We start from the raw sequence: 27,835 nt of genomic DNA, 5'->3' as shown, positions 1-27,835 counted from the left end.
CATCACACTGATCCACCCACAGAACTCTGCCCGGTTACCTAGGATCCAACAGCCACAACAAGCCTCGCGGTACACACCAACATTCCACCTGGAATCCAACCGCTAACTGCCATCCCCAATGGCTGCTGCATCTTGTCAGTGTTGGGGGAGGGGCTGCATCCGACGAGAAGTTCCTAAGGTAAATGTGATTCTACCCACTAGCGTCCCATGGGCCTTTCTTCTTCCCTCTTTCCTTTTGTTCAGATCTCTATGCACAGTACCAATGGAGGGAAGTGTGTCCCTTTTCAGTTGATGGTTTCACACGTCTTTAAACTTTCTAACAGTTCACAGTACACAGAGACCCACTAAAGGAGACTTATGTTCCTATAATATCCGTACACCCGGAATACATATGCGTCGCCTGATTTCTGCTGAAACACCCGCACTCTCAGGACATGGATCCATTGGTTTCATGGGGGCTGAAATTCCAAGAAATGAAACCAACCCCAATATGCACTTTGCTGTCAGTCTCTTTTGCTCTTAGTACACTTTGGCAGAGCTACTTGCCTTTGTTATAGGCTTCTTACAATTCTTCTCTACGTAGCCTAGAATATGGCATTCCTTCATCCTGTTGGAAGACATACAAGTCTACATCACGGACTAGGAATCCATTTGATTCCAAATCGGCATTAGGGTTAGGTCACGATATGTTCTTATGAATCAAAATTTACGAATATGAATGCACGCCTCCGAATACAAGTGTGCTGAGTACATGCAAGCCGCGATAATGGGTCGATGCATGCTGAATGATCCTTGACATCACCTTAAGTATTTTCTTTTGAATAATCATGGTTCCCTTGGTAAATATCAGCCAACCGTACCATTTTGGTGTTTGTTTGTTGGTTTGATTCTTTGTTGGTCTGCTTCTCGCTTGTATTGCAAACACGACAGGCCATGCATCTCTCCTTAAGCTTGAAACAGAGAGTCAAATAAGCTGATTCACTTAAGAGAGTGCTTCCAATCACCTATGATTTCCTGCTTCCCTCTCCCATCTTTAGGGTTTTGATGTCCTCCTTGCCTTCTTCTTGTTTCTTCTTTGCCACTCATGCTCTTCTTGCATTTCCAATAATGGTTTCTTCTTTCCATTTCATCTTGCTGCTTTTCTATTCAGGGTAGATTTCTCAACCATTCTTGTAGGATAAGTTTTGAACTGCTGAATTCTTTTAAGATTTGCCGGTTTGTGGAATTTTCTAGCTCTGCCGTTATTAGGACTGGCGGTCATGTGGCATAGGCTCCCCTAGGTGGCAGCATTTGGCCATTCAGGATATGGTCTGTGTCCTGGCACTCCTCCCTCTCCTGCAATATTGCTGCCGAGATATCAGCTGAATCCCCTCTTGAGGTTCCCTTGTGACTATGTTGTTTCCTCCAGGTGCATTTTAAATCACTGTGATATTCGTGAGCTTTGTTGATTTGAATCATACAGCTGCTGGTAGGTCTATTGGGATTCCACCTCCTTTGGATGCTGTGTAATTCCTGAATTCGCATACATGATTCTTTCTTGGCTTTCAGGAAGTTTCAGTCTGATTTTTCTACAGATAAATTTTCAGACATTTTTTGTTTCCTTATCTCTTGCTTTTCCATCTGGGACCCTTATGAATTCTAGTCTTTCATGCCCTGTCTTAACCCAGGGTTCAACAGCAATGTTTACATTGCTTTGCACTTGCTTTCCTATGTCTGCTTCTGACCGAGGTTTTTCTGATCCCATGTCTTCACAGTCATTCACGCGTCCCTCTGCATTATCTAGTCTGCTTACGACTAAATTTTAGCCCTGATATTATCACATCCATTGAGTTTCCTGATATTTTTTGGCTCGTCTTTAGACTTTCTCTTCCCCTTTTCCGGTATTCTGCCTTATGTGATTCTGAGACACTGTTGTTTTTCAGTGATTTCCTGACCTCCATTTTCAACACATGGTCTGGATAGCGTTTTGCAGTCTAGTTGTTTGAAAGCTTATCTTTTGGGCCTTCAATATCTTTGGAACTGAAAATGGTACTTCCTGTTTCTTTTACTGTACTTCTTCACCTCTACTGCTCAGGTAATATCAGGTATGTAATGTGGACTTCTAGGGCTTTGTTAAGTGAAAATTTTAGACTTTTGGCTCTACGCAATTCCATGGGATTTCTGTGCGGACAATTTCTCCTAGACATTGATGCCATATCGTGTTCCTGTGTGTGTTGTCTGGTATATCTCCAATTGCTGTTGTTGCATTAGTTTTGATGAAAAACCAATACTATTTCGATTTGCATAACTTCATTTTGATAATGCTTATCTCACAATTCTGAAAGTGCGCAGGACACTTCCTCTTGTGGAAATGAAGCTTTTAAAGGTTCTCAGCTCTGCATTCTGCTCTATGTCATTTTGGAGTGTTTCCAAAACAGCAAACTGAGAGTGCGCTTGTGCTTTGTAGTTCCACGGGAATGTCCCAATGAAAGCAGTTCTTCTCAGAGCTTCTCTGTCTACAGAAACACCAGTGGAAGCATATCTATGGATGTCACATATCAGGGCCTGCTGGAATGATCCCGCAGACCTACCTTGGTGTCCTCGGTGCCGTACCGTGCTGGTGCCATCCAAAATGTAGCATCCGCTTTAGGGAGATAATGCTGTAGGTAATGCTTCCTCTTCTAACGCTGTGGACTTGGACCACTCTTCCTTGTCCTCTCATCCTTGTGGCACGGGTGCACGAAGGCAACCACACAGCTGTTGCGCATCCTGTGCCTCAAACCAAACCATAATCCCAGCCCAGGTTATGAATGTAGCAGATCCTAAGTCTTTTCATTCTGATTTCAAAACCAAGGCCCCCTGGATCCCTCAGACCAGATGAACGATATCTCTGAGTCAGCCCCACACGTGCTCTATTGGCAAAATGCCCAATTGGTCCCTGGTCCTGCAGATGCACTGGCTGTGGCCATGGGACATATTGGTAATCTCAACCACATGACCAGTTTTGATGCTTTATCATTGGTACACATTTTGGTTTGCTCTCTTGATTCGACCCACCACATCCCACAATGCACTCCAGATCCCTGAGACTCAGCGTGTGCCATCATTCGTAGCCCTATCCCTCACAGAACGTTGCCTCTGCTACCTCAAATGTGGCAGCTGGGATCTTGGACTCCGAATCAACTGTGGGGATATTTTGCGCTGGTTTCTTTGAGTTCTGTCAGCCAAGCATCTGCTGTGCACTCTTGTAAATCTCAGCACATCACCTTCTATCCCATGTCTCCTGTCCGCTTGAGAGTGTGCGTCCAAGTTAAACAGAGTTTCACCCTTGTTGCTCCATCACCAGGGGTCAGACCCTCACTGGATTCCATTTCCTGCTTTGCCTTCTCCTGCTTCCAGGTGTCCTGAGGCCTCATCCTGTCTTTGGAAGTAACAGACCTCTCTTTGGCAAGTGTCCTGTGCCAAGGGCTGGGTGAGTGGATGTTTCCATTGCTCTGTTCATGGGAGCGAGTGAGTGCAGGTTGCACTTCTTCTCTGCCAACTGGGCATCGATGAATCAACACTATCCAGATACATTTCACAGAAATGTGATATTTGCTTAGCTCTTTGTTTCTATACAGCCGTGGTGGGAGGGATGGTCCGAATACACCTGTTTTGACATTGTGTTGATATCTCATTTGCAGTCTTTAAGAAGTTTAAAAGAATTCATTTACATGTTTTGGGAGTTATACGAAAATGAAGTTATTTTTTGAAACACACTCAATCGACCTAGAAGCCAGACTTGTCAATTTTGGTAACATTTTGTCAGCTCGACGGAAAACCTAGACAGATAGAATGCAAATTGGCAGTCCAAACTGTTAAAGGGTTCATGTCGGCTCTTTACGGTTGAAGCCTCCGAAACCAACAGGAACCATGAAATAACTATTGGAAACTTGAAATAACCCCCAAACTTGGATACACTTGTGCATTGGTGCCCTTTACTCCCAATGACACCTACTGGCTAATATTGGCATTTCAAGGGGTAACATCCCTCTCTAGGAAAATACAAGAGGAAAGAAACCAAATATATACATTTAGGTTTGAATCCAAAAGCACCTAGAGGCATTCTAGCTAGGAGAACCCTGCTGCAGTTATGCTAGTCTATGGAGAACCAGGTGTTCTTCTATCAGTGATGAGAACGCTTAATCATCCGATCATGTTGGGTAAAGCCATTTAACGCAACCAAGTCTGCACCCGCATGATATAGTGCCCACGGGGGCTTGACTCAAGTGAAAGACGATCCACATAAGCTGTGTCTTTTATATCATTGGCGACTTTTACAGTACAGTTCTCTTTCTGACTTGTACTATTTACCTATACTGTCTTGAAAAATTGAGGCCTAATACAGATTCAAGTTCAGTCAGATTCCCCTCTCTTACCACACTCCCTTCACCCAAGGGAAGACATAAACACAACATTTGCTGAATCTAGCGGAAGGCCATCGTTTCTAGGTGTGAGCTAAGTATTCAATTCCTATCTATTTCAGCCAAGTTTATTGGACCTTTAAGGAGTTCACTGTTGTTCACAGAGTGTGAAGCTGGAGGAACTCTGATTCTAGGAGGGGCTTGTTTTACTCGTAATGGCTTCATTGCAGCTCAGCTACTGATCCTTCAAAATGGATGCCTGTGTGGAGGGGAGGGAAGGCAAGTGCTTGCTAGCTAGGCCCAAACCTGGGAAAAGGCTTACCTGGGCTTGGTGAATTCTGGTCTTAATGGCTTGGGAAGGCCCCTTGGGAAGTGTGGATTCCCATGACCTCTTCCAAGAACAGGAGCGTTTTGATCATCTCTGCCATCTCTTCTCTTGCAGACGTCAGGGACCTTGGACCCGTTCTTGGAGAAGAGAATTGAGGAACTTCCTCAAGTCCACGTTGGCACTCCGTATGTTTCTGCCAGTATCAGCGAGGTTCCATATGTCTCATGAATGTCTTTGGAGCCTGGTATCCTCTACAGCTGTCTCCACGCCAGTATTCTCCATTGTAGCAGAACATCTCTCATCCATGTGTTCGCATCTCTCCTCAATCCGTTCAGCCAGCTTTTCGGCCAGCTTCTCTTCGTGTCTCCCCTAAAGTTGACTTCACCAGGACTGGGCAAGTCTGAAAGTACCTCGGAGCCTCACCAGTAAGCTGATGACAGGCAGATCTTCCACTGTCTGCCCTTTCAGGTTCTGGAAACTGACCTGTGACCTCAGGTCTTTGGGCAGCAGCAGTATCTCGAACTTACACAGCTTCCCGGACCAAACACCTAAGCCAAGCTCCACAGAGGGCGGCAGCCCCTCCATCACACTGATCCACCCACAGAACTCTGCCCGGTTACCTAGGATCCAACAGCCACAACAAGCCTCGCGGTACACACCAACATTCCACCTGGAATCCAACCGCTAACTGCCATCCCCAATGGCTGCTGCATCTTGTCAGTGTTGGGGGAGGGGCTGCATCCGACGAGAAGTTCCTAAGGTAAATGTGATTCTACCCACTAGCGTCCCATGGGCCTTTCTTCTTCCCTCTTTCCTTTTGTTCAGATCTCTATGCACAGTACCAATGGAGGGAAGTGTGTCCCTTTTCAGTTGATGGTTTCACACGTCTTTAAACTTTCTAACAGTTCACAGTACACAGAGACCCACTAAAGGAGACTTATGTTCCTATAATATCCGTACACCCGGAATACATATGCGTCGCCTGATTTCTGCTGAAACACCCGCACTCTCAGGACATGGATCCATTGGTTTCATGGGGGCTGAAATTCCAAGAAATGAAACCAACCCCAATATGCACTTTGCTGTCAGTCTCTTTTGCTCTTAGTACACTTTGGCAGAGCTACTTGCCTTTGTTATAGGCTTCTTACAATTCTTCTCTACGTAGCCTAGAATATGGCATTCCTTCATCCTGTTGGAAGACATACAAGTCTACATCACGGACTAGGAATCCATTTGATTCCAAATCGGCATTAGGGTTAGGTCACGATATGTTCTTATGAATCAAAATTTACGAATATGAATGCACGCCTCCGAATACAAGTGTGCTGAGTACATGCAAGCCGCGATAATGGGTCGATGCATGCTGAATGATCCTTGACATCACCTTAAGTATTTTCTTTTGAATAATCATGGTTCCCTTGGTAAATATCAGCCAACCGTACCATTTTGGTGTTTGTTTGTTGGTTTGATTCTTTGTTGGTCTGCTTCTCGCTTGTATTGCAAACACGACAGGCCATGCATCTCTCCTTAAGCTTGAAACAGAGAGTCAAATAAGCTGATTCACTTAAGAGAGTGCTTCCAATCACCTATGATTTCCTGCTTCCCTCTCCCATCTTTAGGGTTTTGATGTCCTCCTTGCCTTCTTCTTGTTTCTTCTTTGCCACTCATGCTCTTCTTGCATTTCCAATAATGGTTTCTTCTTTCCATTTCATCTTGCTGCTTTTCTATTCAGGGTAGATTTCTCAACCATTCTTGTAGGATAAGTTTTGAACTGCTGAATTCTTTTAAGATTTGCCGGTTTGTGGAATTTTCTAGCTCTGCCGTTATTAGGACTGGCGGTCATGTGGCATAGGCTCCCCTAGGTGGCAGCATTTGGCCATTCAGGATATGGTCTGTGTCCTGGCACTCCTCCCTCTCCTGCAATATTGCTGCCGAGATATCAGCTGAATCCCCTCTTGAGGTTCCCTTGTGACTATGTTGTTTCCTCCAGGTGCATTTTAAATCACTGTGATATTCGTGAGCTTTGTTGATTTGAATCATACAGCTGCTGGTAGGTCTATTGGGATTCCACCTCCTTTGGATGCTGTGTAATTCCTGAATTCGCATACATGATTCTTTCTTGGCTTTCAGGAAGTTTCAGTCTGATTTTTCTACAGATAAATTTTCAGACATTTTTTGTTTCCTTATCTCTTGCTTTTCCATCTGGGACCCTTATGAATTCTAGTCTTTCATGCCCTGTCTTAACCCAGGGTTCAACAGCAATGTTTACATTGCTTTGCACTTGCTTTCCTATGTCTGCTTCTGACCGAGGTTTTTCTGATCCCATGTCTTCACAGTCATTCACGCGTCCCTCTGCATTATCTAGTCTGCTTACGACTAAATTTTAGCCCTGATATTATCACATCCATTGAGTTTCCTGATATTTTTTGGCTCGTCTTTAGACTTTCTCTTCCCCTTTTCCGGTATTCTGCCTTATGTGATTCTGAGACACTGTTGTTTTTCAGTGATTTCCTGACCTCCATTTTCAACACATGGTCTGGATAGCGTTTTGCAGTCTAGTTGTTTGAAAGCTTATCTTTTGGGCCTTCAATATCTTTGGAACTGAAAATGGTACTTCCTGTTTCTTTTACTGTACTTCTTCACCTCTACTGCTCAGGTAATATCAGGTATGTAATGTGGACTTCTAGGGCTTTGTTAAGTGAAAATTTTAGACTTTTGGCTCTACGCAATTCCATGGGATTTCTGTGCGGACAATTTCTCCTAGACATTGATGCCATATCGTGTTCCTGTGTGTGTTGTCTGGTATATCTCCAATTGCTGTTGTTGCATTAGTTTTGATGAAAAACCAATACTATTTCGATTTGCATAACTTCATTTTGATAATGCTTATCTCACAATTCTGAAAGTGCGCAGGACACTTCCTCTTGTGGAAATGAAGCTTTTAAAGGTTCTCAGCTCTGCATTCTGCTCTATGTCATTTTGGAGTGTTTCCAAAACAGCAAACTGAGAGTGCGCTTGTGCTTTGTAGTTCCACGGGAATGTGCCAATGAAAGCAGTTCTTCTCAGAGCTTCTCTGTCTACAGAAACACCAGTGGAAGCATATCTATGGATGTCACATATCAGGGCCTGCTGGAATGATCCCGCAGACCTACCTTGGTGTCCTCGGTGCCGTACCGTGCTGGTGCCATCCAAAATGTAGCATCCGCTTTAGGGAGATAATGCTGTAGGTAATGCTTCCTCTTCTAACGCTGTGGACTTGGACCACTCTTCCTTGTCCTCTCATCCTTGTGGCACGGGTGCACGAAGGCAACCACACAGCTGTTGCGCATCCTGTGCCTCAAACCAAACCATAATCCCAGCCCAGGTTATGAATGTAGCAGATCCTAAGTCTTTTCATTCTGATTTCAAAACCAAGGCCCCCTGGATCCCTCAGACCAGATGAACGATATCTCTGAGTCAGCCCCACACGTGCTCTATTGGCAAAATGCCCAATTGGTCCCTGGTCCTGCAGATGCACTGGCTGTGGCCATGGGACATATTGGTAATCTCAACCACGTGACCAGTTTTGATGCTTTATCATTGGTACACATTTTGGTTTGCTCTCTTGATTCGACCCACCACATCCCACAATGCACTCCAGATCCCTGAGACTCAGCGTGTGCCATCATTCGTAGCCCTATCCCTCACAGAACGTTGCCTCTGCTACCTCAAATGTGGCAGCTGGGATCTTGGACTCCGAATCAACTGTGGGGATATTTTGCGCTGGTTTCTTTGAGTTCTGTCAGCCAAGCATCTGCTGTGCACTCTTGTAAATCTCAGCACATCACCTTCTATCCCATGTCTCCTGTCCGCTTGAGAGTGTGCGTCCAAGTTAAACAGAGTTTCACCCTTGTTGCTCCATCACCAGGGGTCAGACCCTCACTGGATTCCATTTCCTGCTTTGCCTTCTCCTGCTTCCAGGTGTCCTGAGGCCTCATCCTGTCTTTGGAAGTAACAGACCTCTCTTCGGCAAGTGTCCTGTGCCAAGGGCTGGGTGAGTGGATGTTTCCATTGCTCTGTTCATGGGAGCGAGTGAGTGCAGGTTGCACTTCTTCTCTGCCAACTGGGCATCGATGAATCAACACTATCCAGATACATTTCACAGAAATGTGATATTTGCTTAGCTCTTTGTTTCTATACAGCCGTGGTGGGAGGGATGGTCCGAATACACCTGTTTTGACATTGTGTTGATATCTCATTTGCAGTCTTTAAGAAGTTTAAAAGAATTCATTTACATGTTTTGGGAGTTATACGAAAATGAAGTTATTTTTTGAAACACACTCAATCGACCTAGAAGCCAGACTTGTCAATTTTGGTAACATTTTGTCAGCTCGACGGAAAACCTAGACAGATAGAATGCAAATTGGCAGTCCAAACTGTTAAAGGGTTCATGTCGGCTCTTTACGGTTGAAGCCTCCGAAACCAACAGGAACCATGAAATAACTATTGGAAACTTGAAATAACCCCCAAACTTGGATACACTTGTGCATTGGTGCCCTTTACTCCCAATGACACCTACTGGCCAATATTGGCATTTCAAGGGGTAACATCCCTCTCTAGGAAAATACAAGAGGAAAGAAACCAAATATATACATTTAGGTTTGAATCCAAAAGCACCTAGAGGCATTCTAGCTAGGAGAACCCTGCTGCAGTTATGCTAGTCTATGGAGAACCAGGTGTTCTTCTATCAGTGATGAGAACGCTTAATCATCCGATCATGTTGGGTAAAGCCATTTAACGCAACCAAGTCTGCACCCGCATGATATAGTGCCCACGGGGGCTTGACTCAAGTGAAAGACGATCCACATAAGCTGTGTCTTTTATATCATTGGCGACTTTTACAGTACAGTTCTCTTTCTGACTTGTACTATTTACCTATACTGTCTTGAAAAATTGAGGCCTAATACAGATTCAAGTTCAGTCAGATTCCCCTCTCTTACCACACTCCCTTCACCCAAGGGAAGACATAAACACAACATTTGCTGAATCTAGCGGAAGGCCATCGTTTCTAGGTGTGAGCTAAGTATTCAATTCCTATCTATTTCAGCCAAGTTTATTGGACCTTTAAGGAGTTCACTGTTGTTCACAGAGTGTGAAGCTGGAGGAACTCTGATTCTAGGAGGGGCTTGTTTTACTCGTAATGGCTTCATTGCAGCTCAGCTACTGATCCTTCAAAATGGATGCCTGTGTGGAGGGGAGGGAAGGCAAGTGCTTGCTAGCTAGGCCCAAACCTGGGAAAAGGCTTACCTGGGCTTGGTGAATTCTGGTCTGAATGGCTTGGGAAGGCCCCTTGGGAAGTGTGGATTCCCATGACCTCTTCCAAGAACAGGAGCGTTTTGATCATCTCTGCCATCTCTTCTCTTGCAGACGTCAGGGACCTTGGACCCGTTCTTGGAGAAGAGAATTGAGGAACTTCCTCAAGTCCACGTTGGCACTCCGTATGTTTCTGCCAGTATCAGCGAGGTTCCATATGTCTCATGAATGTCTTTTGAGCCTGGTATCCTCTACAGCTGTCTCCACGCCAGTATTCTCCATTGTAGCAGAACATCTCTCATCCATGTGTTCGCATCTCTCCTCAATCCGTTCAGCCAGCTTTTCGGCCAGCTTCTCTTCGTGTCTCCCCTAAAGTTGACTTCACCAGGACTGGGCAAGTCTGAAAGTACCTCGGAGCCTCACCAGTAAGCTGATGACAGGCAGATCTTCCACTGTCTGCCCTTTCAGGTTCTGGAAACTGACCTGTGACCTCAGGTCTTTGGGCAGCAGCAGTATCTCGAACTTACACAGCTTCCCGGACCAAACACCTAAGCCAAGCTCCACAGAGGGCGGCAGCCCCTCCATCACACTGATCCACCCACAGAACTCTGCCCGGTTACCTAGGATCCAACAGCCACAACAAGCCTCGCGGTACACACCAACATTCCACCTGGAATCCAACCGCTAACTGCCATCCCCAATGGCTGCTGCATCTTGTCAGTGTTGGGGGAGGGGCTGCATCCGACGAGAAGTTCCTAAGGTAAATGTGATTCTACCCACTAGCGTCCCATGGGCCTTTCTTCTTCCCTCTTTCCTTTTGTTCAGATCTCTATGCACAGTACCAATGGAGGGAAGTGTGTCCCTTTTCAGTTGATGGTTTCACACGTCTTTAAACTTTCTAACAGTTCACAGTACACAGAGACCCACTAAAGGAGACTTATGTTCCTATAATATCCGTACACCCGGAATACATATGCGTCGCCTGATTTCTGCTGAAACACCCGCACTCTCAGGACATGGATCCATTGGTTTCATGGGGGCTGAAATTCCAAGAAATGAAACCAACCCCAATATGCACTTTGCTGTCAGTCTCTTTTGCTCTTAGTACACTTTGGCAGAGCTACTTGCCTTTGTTATAGGCTTCTTACAATTCTTCTCTACGTAGCCTAGAATATGGCATTCCTTCATCCTGTTGGAAGACATACAAGTCTACATCACGGACTAGGAATCCATTTGATTCCAAATCGGCATTAGGGTTAGGTCACGATATGTTCTTATGAATCAAAATTTACGAATATGAATGCACGCCTCCGAATACAAGTGTGCTGAGTACATGCAAGCCGCGATAATGGGTCGATGCATGCTGAATGATCCTTGACACCACCTTAAGTATTTTCTTTTGAATAATCATGGTTCCCTTGGTAAATATCAGCCAACCGTACCATTTTGGTGTTTGTTTGTTGGTTTGATTCTTTGTTGGTCTGCTTCTCGCTTGTATTGCAAACACGACAGGCCATGCATCTCTCCTTAAGCTTGAAACAGAGAGTCAAATAAGCTGATTCACTTAAGAGAGTGCTTCCAATCACCTATGATTTCCTGCTTCCCTCTCCCATCTTTAGGGTTTTGATGTCCTCCTTGCCTTCTTCTTGTTTCTTCTTTGCCACTCATGCTCTTCTTGCATTTCCAATAATGGTTTCTTCTTTCCATTTCATCTTGCTGCTTTTCTATTCAGGGTAGATTTCTCAACCATTCTTGTAGGATAAGTTTTGAACTGCTGAATTCTTTTAAGATTTGCCGGTTTGTGGAATTTTCTAGCTCTGCCGTTATTAGGACTGGCGGTCATGTGGCATAGGCTCCCCTAGGTGGCAGCATTTGGCCATTCAGGATATGGTCTGTGTCCTGGCACTCCTCCCTCTCCTGCAATATTGCTGCCGAGATATCAGCTGAATCCCCTCTTGAGGTTCCCTTGTGACTATGTTGTTTCCTCCAGGTGCATTTTAAATCACTGTGATATTCGTGAGCTTTGTTGATTTGAATCATACAGCTGCTGGTAGGTCTATTGGGATTCCACCTCCTTTGGATGCTGTGTAATTCCTGAATTCGCATACATGATTCTTTCTTGGCTTTCAGGAAGTTTCAGTCTGATTTTTCTACAGATAAATTTTCAGACATTTTTTGTTTCCTTATCTCTTGCTTTTCCATCTGGGACCCTTATGAATTCTAGTCTTTCATGCCCTGTCTTAACCCAGGGTTCAACAGCAATGTTTACATTGCTTTGCACTTGCTTTCCTATGTCTGCTTCTGACCGAGGTTTTTCTGATCCCATGTCTTCACAGTCATTCACGCGTCCCTCTGCATTATCTAGTCTGCTTACGACTAAATTTTAGCCCTGATATTATCACATCCATTGAGTTTCCTGATATTTTTTGGCTCGTCTTTAGACTTTCTCTTCCCCTTTTCCGGTATTCTGCCTTATGTGATTCTGAGACACTGTTGTTTTTCAGTGATTTCCTGACCTCCATTTTCAACACATGGTCTGGATAGCGTTTTGCAGTCTAGTTGTTTGAAAGCTTATCTTTTGGGCCTTCAATATCTTTGGAACTGAAAATGGTACTTCCTGTTTCTTTTACTGTACTTCTTCACCTCTACTGCTCAGGTAATATCAGGTATGTAATGTGGACTTCTAGGGCTTTGTTAAGTGAAAATTTTAGACTTTTGGCTCTACGCAATTCCATGGGATTTCTGTGCGGACAATTTCTCCTAGACATTGATGCCATATCGTGTTCCTGTGTGTGTTGTCTGGTATATCTCCAATTGCTGTTGTTGCATTAGTTTTGATGAAAAACCAATACTATTTCGATTTGCATAACTTCATTTTGATAATGCTTATCTCACAATTCTGAAAGTGCGCAGGACACTTCCTCTTGTGGAAATGAAGCTTTTAAAGGTTCTCAGCTCTGCATTCTGCTCTATGTCATTTTGGAGTGTTTCCAAAACAGCAAACTGAGAGTGCGCTTGTGCTTTGTAGTTCCACGGGAATGTGCCAATGAAAGCAGTTCTTCTCAGAGCTTCTCTGTCTACAGAAACACCAGTGGAAGCATATCTATGGATGTCACATATCAGGGCCTGCTGGAATGATCCCGCAGACCTACCTTGGTGTCCTCGGTGCCGTACCGTGCTGGTGCCATCCAAAATGTAGCATCCGCTTTAGGGAGATAATGCTGTAGGTAATGCTTCCTCTTCTAACGCTGTGGACTTGGACCACTCTTCCTTGTCCTCTCATCCTTGTGGCACGGGTGCACGAAGGCAACCACACAGCTGTTGCGCATCCTGTGCCTCAAACCAAACCATAATCCCAGCCCAGGTTATGAATGTAGCAAATCCTAAGGCTTTTCATTCTGATTTCAAAACCAAGGCCCACTGGATCCCTCAGACCAGATGAACGATATCTCTGATTCAGCCCCACACGTGCTCTATTGGCAAAATGCCCAATTGGTCCCTGGTCCTGCAGATGCACTGGGTGTGGCCATGGGACATATTGGTAATCTCAACCACGTGACCAGTTTTGATGCTTTATCATTGGTACACATTTTGGTTTGCTCTCTTGATTCGACCCACCACATCCCACAATGCACTCCAGATCCCTGAGACTCAGCGTGTGCCATCATTCGTAGCCCTATCCCTCACAGAACGTTGCCTCTGCTACCTCAAATGTGGCAGCTGGGATCTTGGACTCCGAATCAACTGTGGGGATATTTTGCGCTGGTTTCTTTGAGTTCTGTCAGCCAAGCATCTGCTGTGCACTCTTGTAAATCTCAGCACATCACCTTCTATCCCATGTCTCCTGTCCGCTTGAGAGTGTGCGTCCAAGTTAAACAGAGTTTCACCCTTGTTGCTCCATCACCAGGGGTCAGACCCTCACTGGATTCCATTTCCTGCTTTGCCTTCTCCTGCTTCCAGGTGTCCTGAGGCCTCATCCTGTCTTTGGAAGTAACAGACCTCTCTTTGGCAAGTGTCCTGTGCCAAGGGCTGGGTGAGTGGATGTTTCCATTGCTCTGTTCATGGGAGCGAGTGAGTGCAGGTTGCACTTCTTCTCTGCCAACTGGGCATCGATGAATCAACACTATCCAGATACATTTCACAGAAATGTGATATTTGCTTAGCTCTTTGTTTCTATACAGCCGTGGTGGGAGGGATGGTCCGAATACACCTGTTTTGACATTGTGTTGATATCTCATTTGCAGTCTTTAAGAAGTTTAAAAGAATTCATTTACATGTTTTGGGAGTTATACGAAAATGAAGTTATTTTTTGAAACACACTCAATCGACCTAGAAGCCAGACTTGTCAATTTTGGTAACATTTTGTCAGCTCGACGGAAAACCTAGACAGATAGAATGCAAATTGGCAGTCCAAACTGTTAAAGGGTTCATGTCGGCTCTTTACGGTTGAAGCCTCCGAAACCAACAGGAACCATGAAATAACTATTGGAAACTTGAAATAACCCCCAAACTTGGATACACTTGTGCATTGGTGCCCTTTACTCCCAATGACACCTACTGGCCAATATTGGCATTTCAAGGGGTAACATCCCTCTCTAGGAAAATACAAGAGGAAAGAAACCAAATATATACATTTAGGTTTGAATCCAAAAGCACCTAGAGGCATTCTAGCTAGGAGAACCCTGCTGCAGTTATGCTAGTCTATGGAGAACCAGGTGTTCTTCTATCAGTGATGAGAACGCTTAATCATCCGATCATGTTGGGTAAAGCCATTTAACGCAACCAAGTCTGCACCCGCATGATATAGTGCCCACGGGGGCTTGACTCAAGTGAAAGACGATCCACATAAGCTGTGTCTTTTATATCATTGGCGACTTTTACAGTACAGTTCTCTTTCTGACTTGTACTATTTACCTATACTGTCTTGAAAAATTGAGGCCTAATACAGATTCAAGTTCAGTCAGATTCCCCTCTCTTACCACACTCCCTTCACCCAAGGGAAGACATAAACACAACATTTGCTGAATCTAGCGGAAGGCCATCGTTTCTAGGTGTGAGCTAAGTATTCAATTCCTATCTATTTCAGCCAAGTTTATTGGACCTTTAAGGAGTTCACTGTTGTTCACAGAGTGTGAAGCTGGAGGAACTCTGATTCTAGGAGGGGCTTGTTTTACTCGTAATGGCTTCATTGCAGCTCAGCTACTGATCCTTCAAAATGGATGCCTGTGTGGAGGGGAGGGAAGGCAAGTGCTTGCTAGCTAGGCCCAAACCTGGGAAAAGGCTTACCTGGGCTTGGTGAATTCTGGTCTGAATGGCTTGGGAAGGCCCCTTGGGAAGTGTGGATTCCCATGACCTCTTCCAAGAACAGGAGCGTTTTGATCATCTCTGCCATCTCTTCTCTTGCAGACGTCAGGGACCTTGGACCCATTCTTGGAGAAGAGAATTGAGGAACTTCCTCAAGTCCACGTTGGCACTCCGTATGTTTCTGCCAGTATCAGCGAGGTTCCATATGTCTCATGAATGTCTTTTGAGCCTGGTATCCTCTACAGCTGTCTCCACGCCAGTATTCTCCATTGTAGCAGAACATCTCTCATCCATGTGTTCGCATCTCTCCTCAATCCGTTCAGCCAGCTTTTCGGCCAGCTTCTCTTCGTGTCTCCCCTAAAGTTGACTTCACCAGGACTGGGCAAGTCTGAAAGTACCTCGGAGCCTCACCAGTAAGCTGATGACAGGCAGATCTTCCACTGTCTGCCCTTTCAGGTTCTGGAAACTGACCTGTGACCTCAGGTCTTTGGGCAGCAGCAGTATCTCGAACTTACACAGCTTCCCGGACCAAACACCTAAGCCAAGCTCCACAGAGGGCGGCAGCCCCTCCATCACACTGATCCACCCACAGAACTCTGCCCGGTTACCTAGGATCCAACAGCCACAACAAGCCTCGCGGTACACACCAACATTCCACCTGGAATCCAACCGCTAACTGCCATCCCCAATGGCTGCTGCATCTTGTCAGTGTTGGGGGAGGGGCTGCATCCGACGAGAAGTTCCTAAGGTAAATGTGATTCTACCCACTAGCGTCCCATGGGCCTTTCTTCTTCCCTCTTTCCTTTTGTTCAGATCTCTATGCACAGTACCAATGGAGGGAAGTGTGTCCCTTTTCAGTTGATGGTTTCACACGTCTTTAAACTTTCTAACAGTTCACAGTACACAGAGACCCACTAAAGGAGACTTATGTTCCTATAATATCCGTACACCCGGAATACATATGCGTCGCCTGATTTCTGCTGAAACACCCGCACTCTCAGGACATGGATCCATTGGTTTCATGGGGGCTGAAATTCCAAGAAATGAAACCAACCCCAATGTGCACTTTGCTGTCAGTCTCTTTTGCTCTTAGTACACTTTGGCAGAGCTACTTGCCTTTGTTATAGGCTTCTTACAATTCTTCTCTACGTAGCCTAGAATATGGCATTCCTTCATCCTGTTGGAAGACATACAAGTCTACATCACGGACTAGGAATCCATTTGATTCCAAATCGGCATTAGGGTTAGGTCACGATATGTTCTTATGAATCAAAATTTACGAATATTAATGCACACCTCCTAATACAAGTGTGCTGAGTACATGCAAGCCGCGATAATGGGTCGATGCATGCTGAATGATCCTTGACATCACCTTAAGTATTTTCTTTTGAATAATCATGGTTCCCTTGGTAAATATCAGCCAACCGTACCATTTTGGTGTTTGTTTGTTGGTTTGATTCTTTGTTGGTCTGCTTCTCGCTTGTATTGCAAACACGACAGGCCATGCATCTCTCCTTAAGCTTGAAACAGAGAGTCAAATAAGCTGATTCACTTAAGAGAGTGCTTCCAATCACCTATGATTTCCTGCTTCCCTCTCCCATCTTTAGGGTTTTGATGTCCTCCTTGCCTTCTTCTTGTTTCTTCTTTGCCACTCATGCTCTTCTTGCATTTCCAATAATGGTTTCTTCTTTCCATTTCATCTTGCTGCTTTTCTATTCAGGGTAGATTTCTCAACCATTCTTGTAGGATAAGTTTTGAACTGCTGAATTCTTTTAAGATTTGCCGGTTTGTGGAATTTTCTAGCTCTGCCGTTATTAGGACTGGCGGTCATGTGGCATAGGCTCCCCTAGGTGGCAGCATTTGGCCATTCAGGATATGGTCTGTGTCCTGGCACTCCTCCCTCTCCTGCAATATTGCTGCCGAGATATCAGCTGAATCCCCTCTTGAGGTTCCCTTGTGACTATGTTGTTTCCTCCAGGTGCATTGTAAATCACTGTGATATTCGTGAGCTTTGTTGATTTGAATCATACAGCTGCTGGTAGGTCTATTGGGATTCCACCTCCTTTGGATGCTGTGTAATTCCTGAATTCGCATACATGATTCTTTCTTGGCTTTCAGGAAGTTTCAGTCTGATTTTTCTACAGATAAATTTTCAGACATTTTTTGTTTCCTTATCTCTTGCTTTTCCATCTGGGACCCTTATGAATTCTAGTCTTTCATGCCCTGTCTTAACCCAGGGTTCAACAGCAATGTTTACATTGCTTTGCACTTGCTTTCCTATGTCTGCTTCTGACCGAGGTTTTTCTGATCCCATGTCTTCACAGTCATTCACGCGTCCCTCTGCATTATCTAGTCTGCTTACGACTAAATTTTAGCCCTGATATTATCACATCCATTGAGTTTCCTGATATTTTTTGGCTCGTCTTTAGACTTTCTCTTCCCCTTTTCCGGTATTCTGCCTTATGTGATTCTGAGACACTGTTGTTTTTCAGTGATTTCCTGACCTCCATTTTCAACACATGGTCTGGATAGCGTTTTGCAGTCTAGTTGTTTGAAAGCTTATCTTTTGGGCCTTCAATATCTTTGGAACTGAAAATGGTACTTCCTGTTTCTTTTACTGTACTTCTTCACCTCTACTGCTCAGGTAATATCAGGTATGTAATGTGGACTTCTAGGGCTTTGTTAAGTGAAAATTTTAGACTTTTGGCTCTACGCAATTCCATGGGATTTCTGTGCGGACAATTTCTCCTAGACATTGATGCCATATCGTGTTCCTGTGTGTGTTGTCTGGTATATCTCCAATTGCTGTTGTTGCATTAGTTTTGATGAAAAACCAATACTATTTCGATTTGCATAACTTCATTTTGATAATGCTTATCTCACAATTCTGAAAGTGCGCAGGACACTTCCTCTTGTGGAAATGAAGCTTTTAAAGGTTCTCAGCTCTGCATTCTGCTCTATGTCATTTTGGAGTGTTTCCAAAACAGCAAACTGAGAGTGCGCTTGTGCTTTGTAGTTCCACGGGAATGTGCCAATGAAAGCAGTTCTTCTCAGAGCTTCTCTGTCTACAGAAACACCAGTGGAAGCATATCTATGGATGTCACATATCAGGGCCTGCTGGAATGATCCCGCAGACCTACCTTGGTGTCCTCGGTGCCGTACCGTGCTGGTGCCATCCAAAATGTAGCATCCGCTTTAGGGAGATAATGCTGTAGGTAATGCTTCCTCTTCTAACGCTGTGGACTTGGACCACTCTTCCTTGTCCTCTCATCCTTGTGGCACGGGTGCACGAAGGCAACCACACAGCTGTTGCGCATCCTGTGCCTCAAACCAAACCATAATCCCAGCCCAGGTTATGAATGTAGCAGATCCTAAGGCTTTTCATTCTGATTTCAAAACCAAGGCCCCCTGGATCCCTCAGACCAGATGAACGATATCTCTGATTCAGCCCCACACGTGCTCTATTGGCAAAATGCCCAATTGGTCCCTGGTCCTGCAGATGCACTGGGTGTGGCCATGGGACATATTGGTAATCTCAACCACGTGACCAGTTTTGATGCTTTATCATTGGTACACATTTTGGTTTGCTCTCTTTTTTCGACCCACCACATCCCACAATGCACTCCAGATCCCTGAGACTCAGCATGTGCCATCATTCGTAGCCCTATCCCTCACAGAACGTTGCCTCTGCTACCTCAAATGTGGCAGCTGGGATCTTGGACTCCGAATCAACTGTGGGGATATTTTGCGCTGGTTTCTTTGAGTTCTGTCAGCCAAGCATCTGCTGTGCACTCTTGTAAATCTCAGCACATCACCTTCTATCCCATGTCTCCTGTCCGCTTGAGAGTGTGCGTCCAAGTTAAACAGAGTTTCACCCTTGTTGCTCCATCACCAGGGGTCAGACCCTCACTGGATTCCATTTCCTGCTTTGCCTTCTCCTGCTTCCAGGTGTCCTGAGGCCTCATCCTGTCTTTGGAAGTAACAGACCTCTCTTCGGCAAGTGTCCTGTGCCAAGGGCTGGGTGAGTGGATGTTTCCATTGCTCTGTTCATGGGAGCGAGTGAGTGCAGGTTGCACTTCTTCTCTGCCAACTGGGCATCGATGAATCAACACTATCCAGATACATTTCACAGAAATGTGATATTTGCTTAGCTCTTTGTTTCTATACAGCCGTGGTGGGAGGGATGGTCCGAATACACCTGTTTTGACATTGTGTTGATATCTCATTTGCAGTCTTTAAGAAGTTTAAAAGAATTCATTTACATGTTTTGGGAGTTATACGAAAATGAAGTTATTTTTTGAAACACACTCAATCGACCTAGAAGCCAGACTTGTCAATTTTGGTAACATTTTGTCAGCTCGACGGAAAACCTAGACAGATAGAATGCAAATTGGCAGTCCAAACTGTTAAAGGGTTCATGTCGGCTCTTTACGGTTGAAGCCTCCGAAACCAACAGGAACCATGAAATAACTATTGGAAACTTGAAATAACCCCCAAACTTGGATACACTTGTGCATTGGTGCCCTTTACTCCCAATGACACCTACTGGCCAATATTGGCATTTCAAGGGGTAACATCCCTCTCTAGGAAAATACAAGAGGAAAGAAACCAAATATATACATTTAGGTTTGAATCCAAAAGCACCTAGAGGCATTCTAGCTGGGAGAACCCTGCTGCAGTTATGCTAGTCTATGGAGAACCAGGTGTTCTTCTATCAGTGATGAGAACGCTTAATCATCCGATCATGTTGGGTAAAGCCATTTAACGCAACCAAGTCTGCACCCGCATGATATAGTGCCCACGGGGGCTTGACTCAAGTGAAAGACGATCCACATAAGCTGTGTCTTTTATATCATTGGCGACTTTTACAGTACAGTTCTCTTTCTGACTTGTACTATTTACCTATACTGTCTTGAAAAATTGAGGCCTAATACAGATTCAAGTTCAGTCAGATTCCCCTCTCTTACCACACTCCCTTCACCCCAGGGAAGACATAAGCACAACATTTGCTGAATCTAGCGGAAGGCCATCGTTTCTAGGTGTGAGCTAAGTATTCAATTCCTATCTATTTCAGCCAAGTTTATTGGACCTTTAAGGAGTTCACTGTTGTTCACAGAGTGTGAAGCTGGAGGAACTCTGATTCTAGGAGGGGCTTGTTTTACTCGTAATGGCTTCATTGCAGCTCAGCTACTGATCCTTCAAAATGGATGCCTGTGTGGAGGGGAGGGAAGGCAAGTGCTTGCTAGCTAGGCCCAAACCTGGGAAAAGGCTTACCTGGGCTTGGTGAATTCTGGTCTGAATGGCTTGGGAAGGCCCCTTAGGAAGTGTGGATTCCCATGACCTCTTCCAAGAACAGGAGCGTTTTGATCATCTCTGCCATCTCTTCTCTTGCAGACGTCAGGGACCTTGGACCCATTCTTGGAGAAGAGAATTGAGGAACTTCCTCAAGTCCACGTTGGCACTCCGTATGTTTCTGCCAGTATCAGCGAGGTTCCATATGTCTCATGAATGTCTTTTGAGCCTGGTATCCTCTACAGCTGTCTCCACGCCAGTATTCTCCATTGTAGCAGAACATCTCTCATCCATGTGTTCGCATCTCTCCTCAATCCGTTCAGCCAGCTTTTCGGCCAGCTTCTCTTCGTGTCTCCCCTAAAGTTGACTTCACCAGGACTGGGCAAGTCTGAAAGTACCTCGGAGCCTCACCAGTAAGATGATGACAGGCAGATCTTCCACTGTCTGCCCTTTCAGGTTCTGGAAACTGACCTGTGACCTCAGGTCTTTGGGCAGCAGCAGTATCTCGAACTTACACAGCTTCCCGGACCAAACACCTAAGCCAAGCTCCACAGAGGGCGGCAGCCCCTCCATCACACTGATCCACCCACAGAACTCTGCCCGGTTACCTAGGATCCAACAGCCACAACAAGCCTCGCGGTACACACCAACATTCCACCTGGAATCCAACCGCTAACTGCCATCCCCAATGGCTGCTGCATCTTGTCAGTGTTGGGGGAGGGGCTGCATCCGACGAGAAGTTCCTAAGGTAAATGTGATTCTACCCACTAGCGTCCCATGGGCCTTTCTTCTTCCCTCTTTCCTTTTGTTCAGATCTCTATGCACAGTACCAATGGAGGGAAGTGTGTCCCTTTTCAGTTGATGGTTTCACACGTCTTTAAACTTTCTAACAGTTCACAGTACACAGAGACCCACTAAAGGAGACTTATGTTCCTATAATATCCGTACACCCGGAATACATATGCGTCGCCTGATTTCTGCTGAAACACCCGCACTCTCAGGACATGGATCCATTGGTTTCATGGGGGCTGAAATTCCAAGAAATGAAACCAACCCCAATGTGCACTTTGCTGTCAGTCTCTTTTGCTCTTAGTACACTTTGGCAGAGCTACTTGCCTTTGTTATAGGCTTCTTACAATTCTTCTCTACGTAGCCTAGAATATGGCATTCCTTCATCCTGTTGGAAGACATACAAGTCTACATCACGGACTAGGAATCCATTTGATTCCAAATCGGCATTAGGGTTAGGTCACGATATGTTCTTATGAATCAAAATTTACGAATATGAATGCACGCCTCCGAATACAAGTGTGCTGAGTACATGCAAGCCGCGATAATGGGTCGATGCATGCTGAATGATCCTTGACATCACCTTAAGTATTTTCTTTTGAATAATCATGGTTCCCTTGGTAAATATCAGCCAACCGTACCATTTTGGTGTTTGTTTGTTGGTTTGATTCTTTGTTGGTCTGCTTCTCGCTTGTATTGCAAACACGACAGGCCATGCATCTCTCCTTAAGCTTGAAACAGAGAGTCAAATAAGCTGATTCACTTAAGAGAGTGCTTCCAATCACCTATGATTTCCTGCTTCCCTCTCCCATCTTTAGGGTTTTGATGTCCTCCTTGCCTTCTTCTTGTTTCTTCTTTGCCACTCATGCTCTTCTTGCATTTCCAATAATGGTTTCTTCTTTCCATTTCATCTTGCTGCTTTTCTATTCAGGGTAGATTTCTCAACCATTCTTGTAGGATAAGTTTTGAACTGCTGAATTCTTTTAAGATTTGCCGGTTTGTGGAATTTTCTAGCTCTGCCGTTATTAGGACTGGCGGTCATGTGGCATAGGCTCCCCTAGGTGGCAGCATTTGGCCATTCAGGATATGGTCTGTGTCCTGGCACTCCTCCCTCTCCTGCAATATTGCTGCCGAGATATCAGCTGAATCCCCTCTTGAGGTTCCCTTGTGACTATGTTGTTTCCTCCAGGTGCATTTTAAATCACTGTGATATTCGTGAGCTTTGTTGATTTGAATCATACAGCTGCTGGTAGGTCTATTGGGATTCCACCTCCTTTGGATGCTGTGTAATTCCTGAATTCGCATACATGATTCTTTCTTGGCTTTCAGGAAGTTTCAGTCTGATTTTTCTACAGATAAATTTTCAGACATTTTTTGTTTCCTTATCTCTTGCTTTTCCATCTGGGACCCTTATGAATTCTAGTCTTTCATGCCCTGTCTTAACCCAGGGTTCAACAGCAATGTTTACATTGCTTTGCACTTGCTTTCCTATGTCTGCTTCTGACCGAGGTTTTTCTGATCCCATGTCTTCACAGTCATTCACGCGTCCCTCTGCATTATCTAGTCTGCTTACGACTAAATTTTAGCCCTGATATTATCACATCCATTGAGTTTCCTGATATTTTTTGGCTCGTCTTTAGACTTTCTCTTCCCCTTTTCCGGTATTCTGCCTTATGTGATTCTGAGACACTGTTGTTTTTCAGTGATTTCCTGACCTCCATTTTCAACACATGGTCTGGATAGCGTTTTGCAGTCTAGTTGTTTGAAAGCTTATCTTTTGGGCCTTCAATATCTTTGGAACTGAAAATGGTACTTCCTGTTTCTTTTACTGTACTTCTTCACCTCTACTGCTCAGGTAATATCAGGTATGTAATGTGGACTTCTAGGGCTTTGTTAAGTGAAAATTTTAGACTTTTGGCTCTACGCAATTCCATGGGATTTCTGTGCGGACAATTTCTCCTAGACATTGATGCCATATCGTGTTCCTGTGTGTGTTGTCTGGTATATCTCCAATTGCTGTTGTTGCATTAGTTTTGATGAAAAACCAATACTATTTCGATTTGCATAACTTCATTTTGATAATGCTTATCTCACAATTCTGAAAGTGCGCAGGACACTTCCTCTTGTGGAAATGAAGCTTCTAAAGGTTCTCAGCTCTGCATTCTGCTCTATGTCATTTTGTAGTGTTTCCAAACCAGCAAACTGAGAGTGCGCTTGTGCTTTGTAGTTCCACGGGAATGTGCCAATGAAAGCAGTTCTTCTCAGAGCTTCTCTGTCTACAGAAACACCAGTGGAAGCATATCTATGGATGTCACATATCAGGGCCTGCTGGAATGATCCCGCAGACCTACCTTGGTGTCCTCGGTGCCGTACCGTGCTGGTGCCATCCAAAATGTAGCATCCGCTTTAGGGAGATAATGCTGTAGGTAATGCTTCCTCTTCTAACGCTGTGGACTTGGACCACTCTTCCTTGTCCTCTCATCCTTGTGGCACGGGTGCACGAAGGCAACCACACAGCTGTTGCGCATCCTGTGCCTCAAACCAAACCATAATCCCAGCCCAGGTTATGAATGTAGCAGATCCTAAGGCTTTTCATTCTGATTTCAAAACCAAGGCCCCCTGGATCCCTCAGACCAGATGAACGATATCTCTGATTCAGCCCCACACGTGCTCTATTGGCAAAATGCCCAATTGGTCCCTGGTCCTGCAGATGCACTGGGTGTGGCCATGGGACATATTGGTAATCTCAACCGCGTGACCAATTTTGATGCTTTATCATTGGTACACATTTTGGTTTGCTCTCTTGATTCGACCCACCACATCCCACAATGCACTCCAGATCCCTGAGACTCAGCGTGTGCCATCATTCGTAGCCCTATCCCTCACAGAACGTTGCCTCTGCTACCTCAAATGTGGCAGCTGGGATCTTGGACTCCGAATCAACTGTGGGGATATTTTGCACTGGTTTCTTTGAGTTCTGTCAGCCAAGCATCTGCTGTGCACTCTTGTAAATCTCAGCACATCACCTTCTATCCCATGTCTCCTGTCCGCTTGAGAGTGTGCGTCCAAGTTAAACAGAGTTTCACCCTTGTTGCTCCATCACCAGGGGTCAGACCCTCACTGGATTCCATTTCCTGCTTTGCCTTCTCCTGCTTCCAGGTGTCCTGAGGCCTCATCCTGTCTTTGGAAGTAACAGACCTCTCTTTGGCAAGTGTCCTGTGCCAAGGGCTGGGTGAGTGGATGTTTCCATTGCTCTGTTCATGGGAGCGAGTGAGTGCAGGTTGCACTTCTTCTCTGCCAACTGGGCATCGATGAATCAACACTATCCAGATACATTTCACAGAAATGTGATATTTGCTTAGCTCTTTGTTTCTATACAGCCGTGGTGGGAGGGATGGTCCGAATACACCTGTTTTGACATTGTGTTGATATCTCATTTGCAGTCTTTAAGAAGTTTAAAAGAATTCATTTACATGTTTTGGGAGTTATACGAAAATGAAGTTATTTTTTGAAACACACTCAATCGACCTAGAAGCCAGACTTGTCAATTTTGGTAACATTTTGTCAGCTCGACGGAAAACCTAGACAGATAGAATGCAAATTGGCAGTCCAAACTGTTAAAGGGTTCATGTCGGCTCTTTACGGTTGAAGCCTCCGAAACCAACAGGAACCATGAAATAACTATTGGAAACTTGAAATAACCCCCAAACTTGGATACACTTGTGCATTGGTGCCCTTTACTCCCAATGACACCTACTGGCCAATATTGGCATTTCAAGGGGTAACATCCCTCTCTAGGAAAATACAAGAGGAAAGAAACCAAATATATACATTTAGGTTTGAATCCAAAAGCACCTAGAGGCATTCTAGCTAGGAGAACCCTGCTGCAGTTATGCTAGTCTATGGAGAACCAGGTGTTCTTCTATCAGTGATGAGAACGCTTAATCATCCGATCATGTTGGGTAAAGCCATTTAACGCAACCAAGTCTGCACCCGCATGATATAGTGCCCACGGGGGCTTGACTCAAGTGAAAGACGATCCACATAAGCTGTGTCTTTTATATCATTGGCGACTTTTACAGTACAGTTCTCTTTCTGACTTGTACTATTTACCTATACTGTCTTGAAAAATTGAGGCCTAATACAGATTCAAGTTCAGTCAGATTCCCCTCTCTTACCACACTCCCTTCACCCCAGGGAAGACATAAGCACAACATTTGCTGAATCTAGCGGAAGGCCATCGTTTCTAGGTGTGAGCTAAGTATTCAATTCCTATCTATTTCAGCCAAGTTTATTGGACCTTTAAGGAGTTCACTGTTGTTCACAGAGTGTGAAGCTGGAGGAACTCTGATTCTAGGAGGGGCTTGTTTTACTCGTAATGGCTTCATTGCAGCTCAGCTACTGATCCTTCAAAATGGATGCCTGTGTGGAGGGGAGGGAAGGCAAGTGCTTGCTAGCTAGGCCCAAACCTGGGAAAAGGCTTACCTGGGCTTGGTGAATTCTGGTCTGAATGGCTTGGGAAGGCCCCTTGGGAAGTGTGGATTCCCATGACCTCTTCCAAGAACAGGAGCGTTTTGATCATCTCTGCCATCTCTTCTCTTGCAGACGTCAGGGACCTTGGACCCGTTCTTGGAGAAGAGAATTGAGGAACTTCCTCAAGTCCACGTTGGCACTCCGTATGTTTCTGCCAGTATCAGCGAGGTTCCATATGTCTCATGAATGTCTTTTGAGCCTGGTATCCTCTACAGCTGTCTCCACGCCAGTATTCTCCATTGTAGCAGAACATCTCTCATCCATGTGTTCGCATCTCTCCTCAATCCGTTCAGCCAGCTTTTCGGCCAGCTTCTCTTCGTGTCTCCCCTAAAGTTGACTTCACCAGGACTGGGCAAGTCTGAAAGTACCTCGGAGCCTCACCAGTAAGCTGATGACAGGCAGATCTTCCACTGTCTGCCCTTTCAGGTTCTGGAAACTGACCTGTGACCTCAGGTCTTTGGGCAGCAGCAGTATCTCGAACTTACACAGCTTCCCGGACCAAACACCTAAGCCAAGCTCCACAGAGGGCGGCAGCCCCTCCATCACACTGATCCACCCACAGAACTCTGCCCGGTTACCTAGGATCCAACAGCCACAACAAGCCTCGCGGTACACACCAACATTCCACCTGGAATCCAACCGCTAACTGCCATCCCCAATGGCTGCTGCATCTTGTCAGTGTTGGGGGAGGGGCTGCATCTGACGAGAGGTTCCTAAGGTAAATGTGATTCTACCCACTAGCGTCCCATGGGCCTTTCTTCTTCCCTCTTTCCTTTTGTTCAGATCTCTATGCACAGTACCAATGGAGGGAAGTGTGTCCCTTTTCAGTTGATGGTTTCACACGTCTTTAAACTTTCTAACAGTTCACAGTACACAGAGACCCACTAAAGGAGACTTATGTTCCTATAATATCCGTACACCCGGAATACATATGCGTCGCCTGATTTCTGCTGAAACACCCGCACTCTCAGGACATGGATCCATTGGTTTCATGGGGGCTGAAATTCCAAGAAATGAAACCAACCCCAATGTGCACTTTGCTGTCAGTCTCTTTTGCTCTTAGTACACTTTGGCAGAGCTACTTGCCTTTGTTATAGGCTTCTTACAATTCTTCTCTACGTAGCCTAGAATATGGCATTCCTTCATCCTGTTGGAAGACATACAAGTCTACATCACGGACTAGGAATCCATTTGATTCCAAATCGGCATTAGGGTTAGGTCACGATATGTTCTTATGAATCAAAATTTACGAATATGAATGCACGCCTCCGAATACAAGTGTGCTGAGTACATGCAAGCCGCGATAATGGGTCGATGCATGCTGAATGATCCTTGACATCACCTTAAGTATTTTCTTTTGAATAATCATGGTTCCCTTGGTAAATATCAGCCAACCGTACCATTTTGGTGTTTGTTTGTTGGTTTGATTCTTTGTTGGTCTGCTTCTCGCTTGTATTGCAAACACGACAGGCCATGCATCTCTCCTTAAGCTTGAAACAGAGAGTCAAATAAGCTGATTCACTTAAGAGAGTGCTTCCAATCACCTATGATTTCCTGCTTCCCTCTCCCATCTTTAGGGTTTTGATGTCCTCCTTGCCTTCTTCTTGTTTCTTCTTTGCCACTCATGCTCTTCTTGCATTTCCAATAATGGTTTCTTCTTTCCATTTCATCTTGCTGCTTTTCTATTCAGGGTAGATTTCTCAACCATTCTTGTAGGATAAGTTTTGAACTGCTGAATTCTTTTAAGATTTGCCGGTTTGTGGAATTTTCTAGCTCTGCCGTTATTAGGACTGGCGGTCATGTGGCATAGGCTCCCCTAGGTGGCAGCATTTGGCCATTCAGGATATGGTCTGTGTCCTGGCACTCCTCCCTCTCCTGCAATATTGCTGCCGAGATATCAGCTGAATCCCCTCTT

At 45.0% G+C, this 27,835-nt stretch overlaps 4 long non-coding RNA genes across 4 annotated transcripts; all 4 read left to right on the top strand.

Annotated features, from left to right (window-relative positions):
* Positions 1-77: 77 nt before the first annotated feature.
* Positions 78-5,079, top strand: LOC140693064 (uncharacterized). The gene is made up of 3 exons (XR_012068719.1): positions 78-178; positions 3,379-3,451; positions 4,825-5,079. It is a non-coding gene; the product is annotated as an uncharacterized lncRNA (long non-coding RNA).
* A 285-nt stretch (positions 5,080-5,364) lies between these two features.
* LOC140693061 (uncharacterized) lies at positions 5,365-10,311 on the top strand. The gene is made up of 3 exons (XR_012068716.1): positions 5,365-5,470; positions 8,671-8,743; positions 10,117-10,311. It is a non-coding gene; the product is annotated as an uncharacterized lncRNA (long non-coding RNA).
* Positions 10,312-15,882: 5,571 nt separating this feature from the next.
* Positions 15,883-20,904, top strand: LOC140693058 (uncharacterized). The gene is made up of 3 exons (XR_012068713.1): positions 15,883-16,054; positions 19,255-19,327; positions 20,701-20,904. It is a non-coding gene; the product is annotated as an uncharacterized lncRNA (long non-coding RNA).
* A 341-nt stretch (positions 20,905-21,245) lies between these two features.
* Positions 21,246-26,186, top strand: LOC140693059 (uncharacterized). Its single transcript, XR_012068714.1, has 3 exons — positions 21,246-21,346; positions 24,547-24,619; positions 25,993-26,186. It is a non-coding gene; the product is annotated as an uncharacterized lncRNA (long non-coding RNA).
* Positions 26,187-27,835: the final 1,649 nt, after the last annotated feature.

This window comes from Vicugna pacos, unplaced genomic scaffold, assembly GCF_048564905.1.
Source record: "Vicugna pacos unplaced genomic scaffold, VicPac4 scaffold_19, whole genome shotgun sequence".
NCBI lineage: Eukaryota > Metazoa > Chordata > Mammalia > Artiodactyla > Camelidae > Vicugna > Vicugna pacos.
The sequence above is the reverse complement of the archived record's forward strand: the minus strand, read 5'-3'. Positions and strand labels throughout refer to the sequence as shown.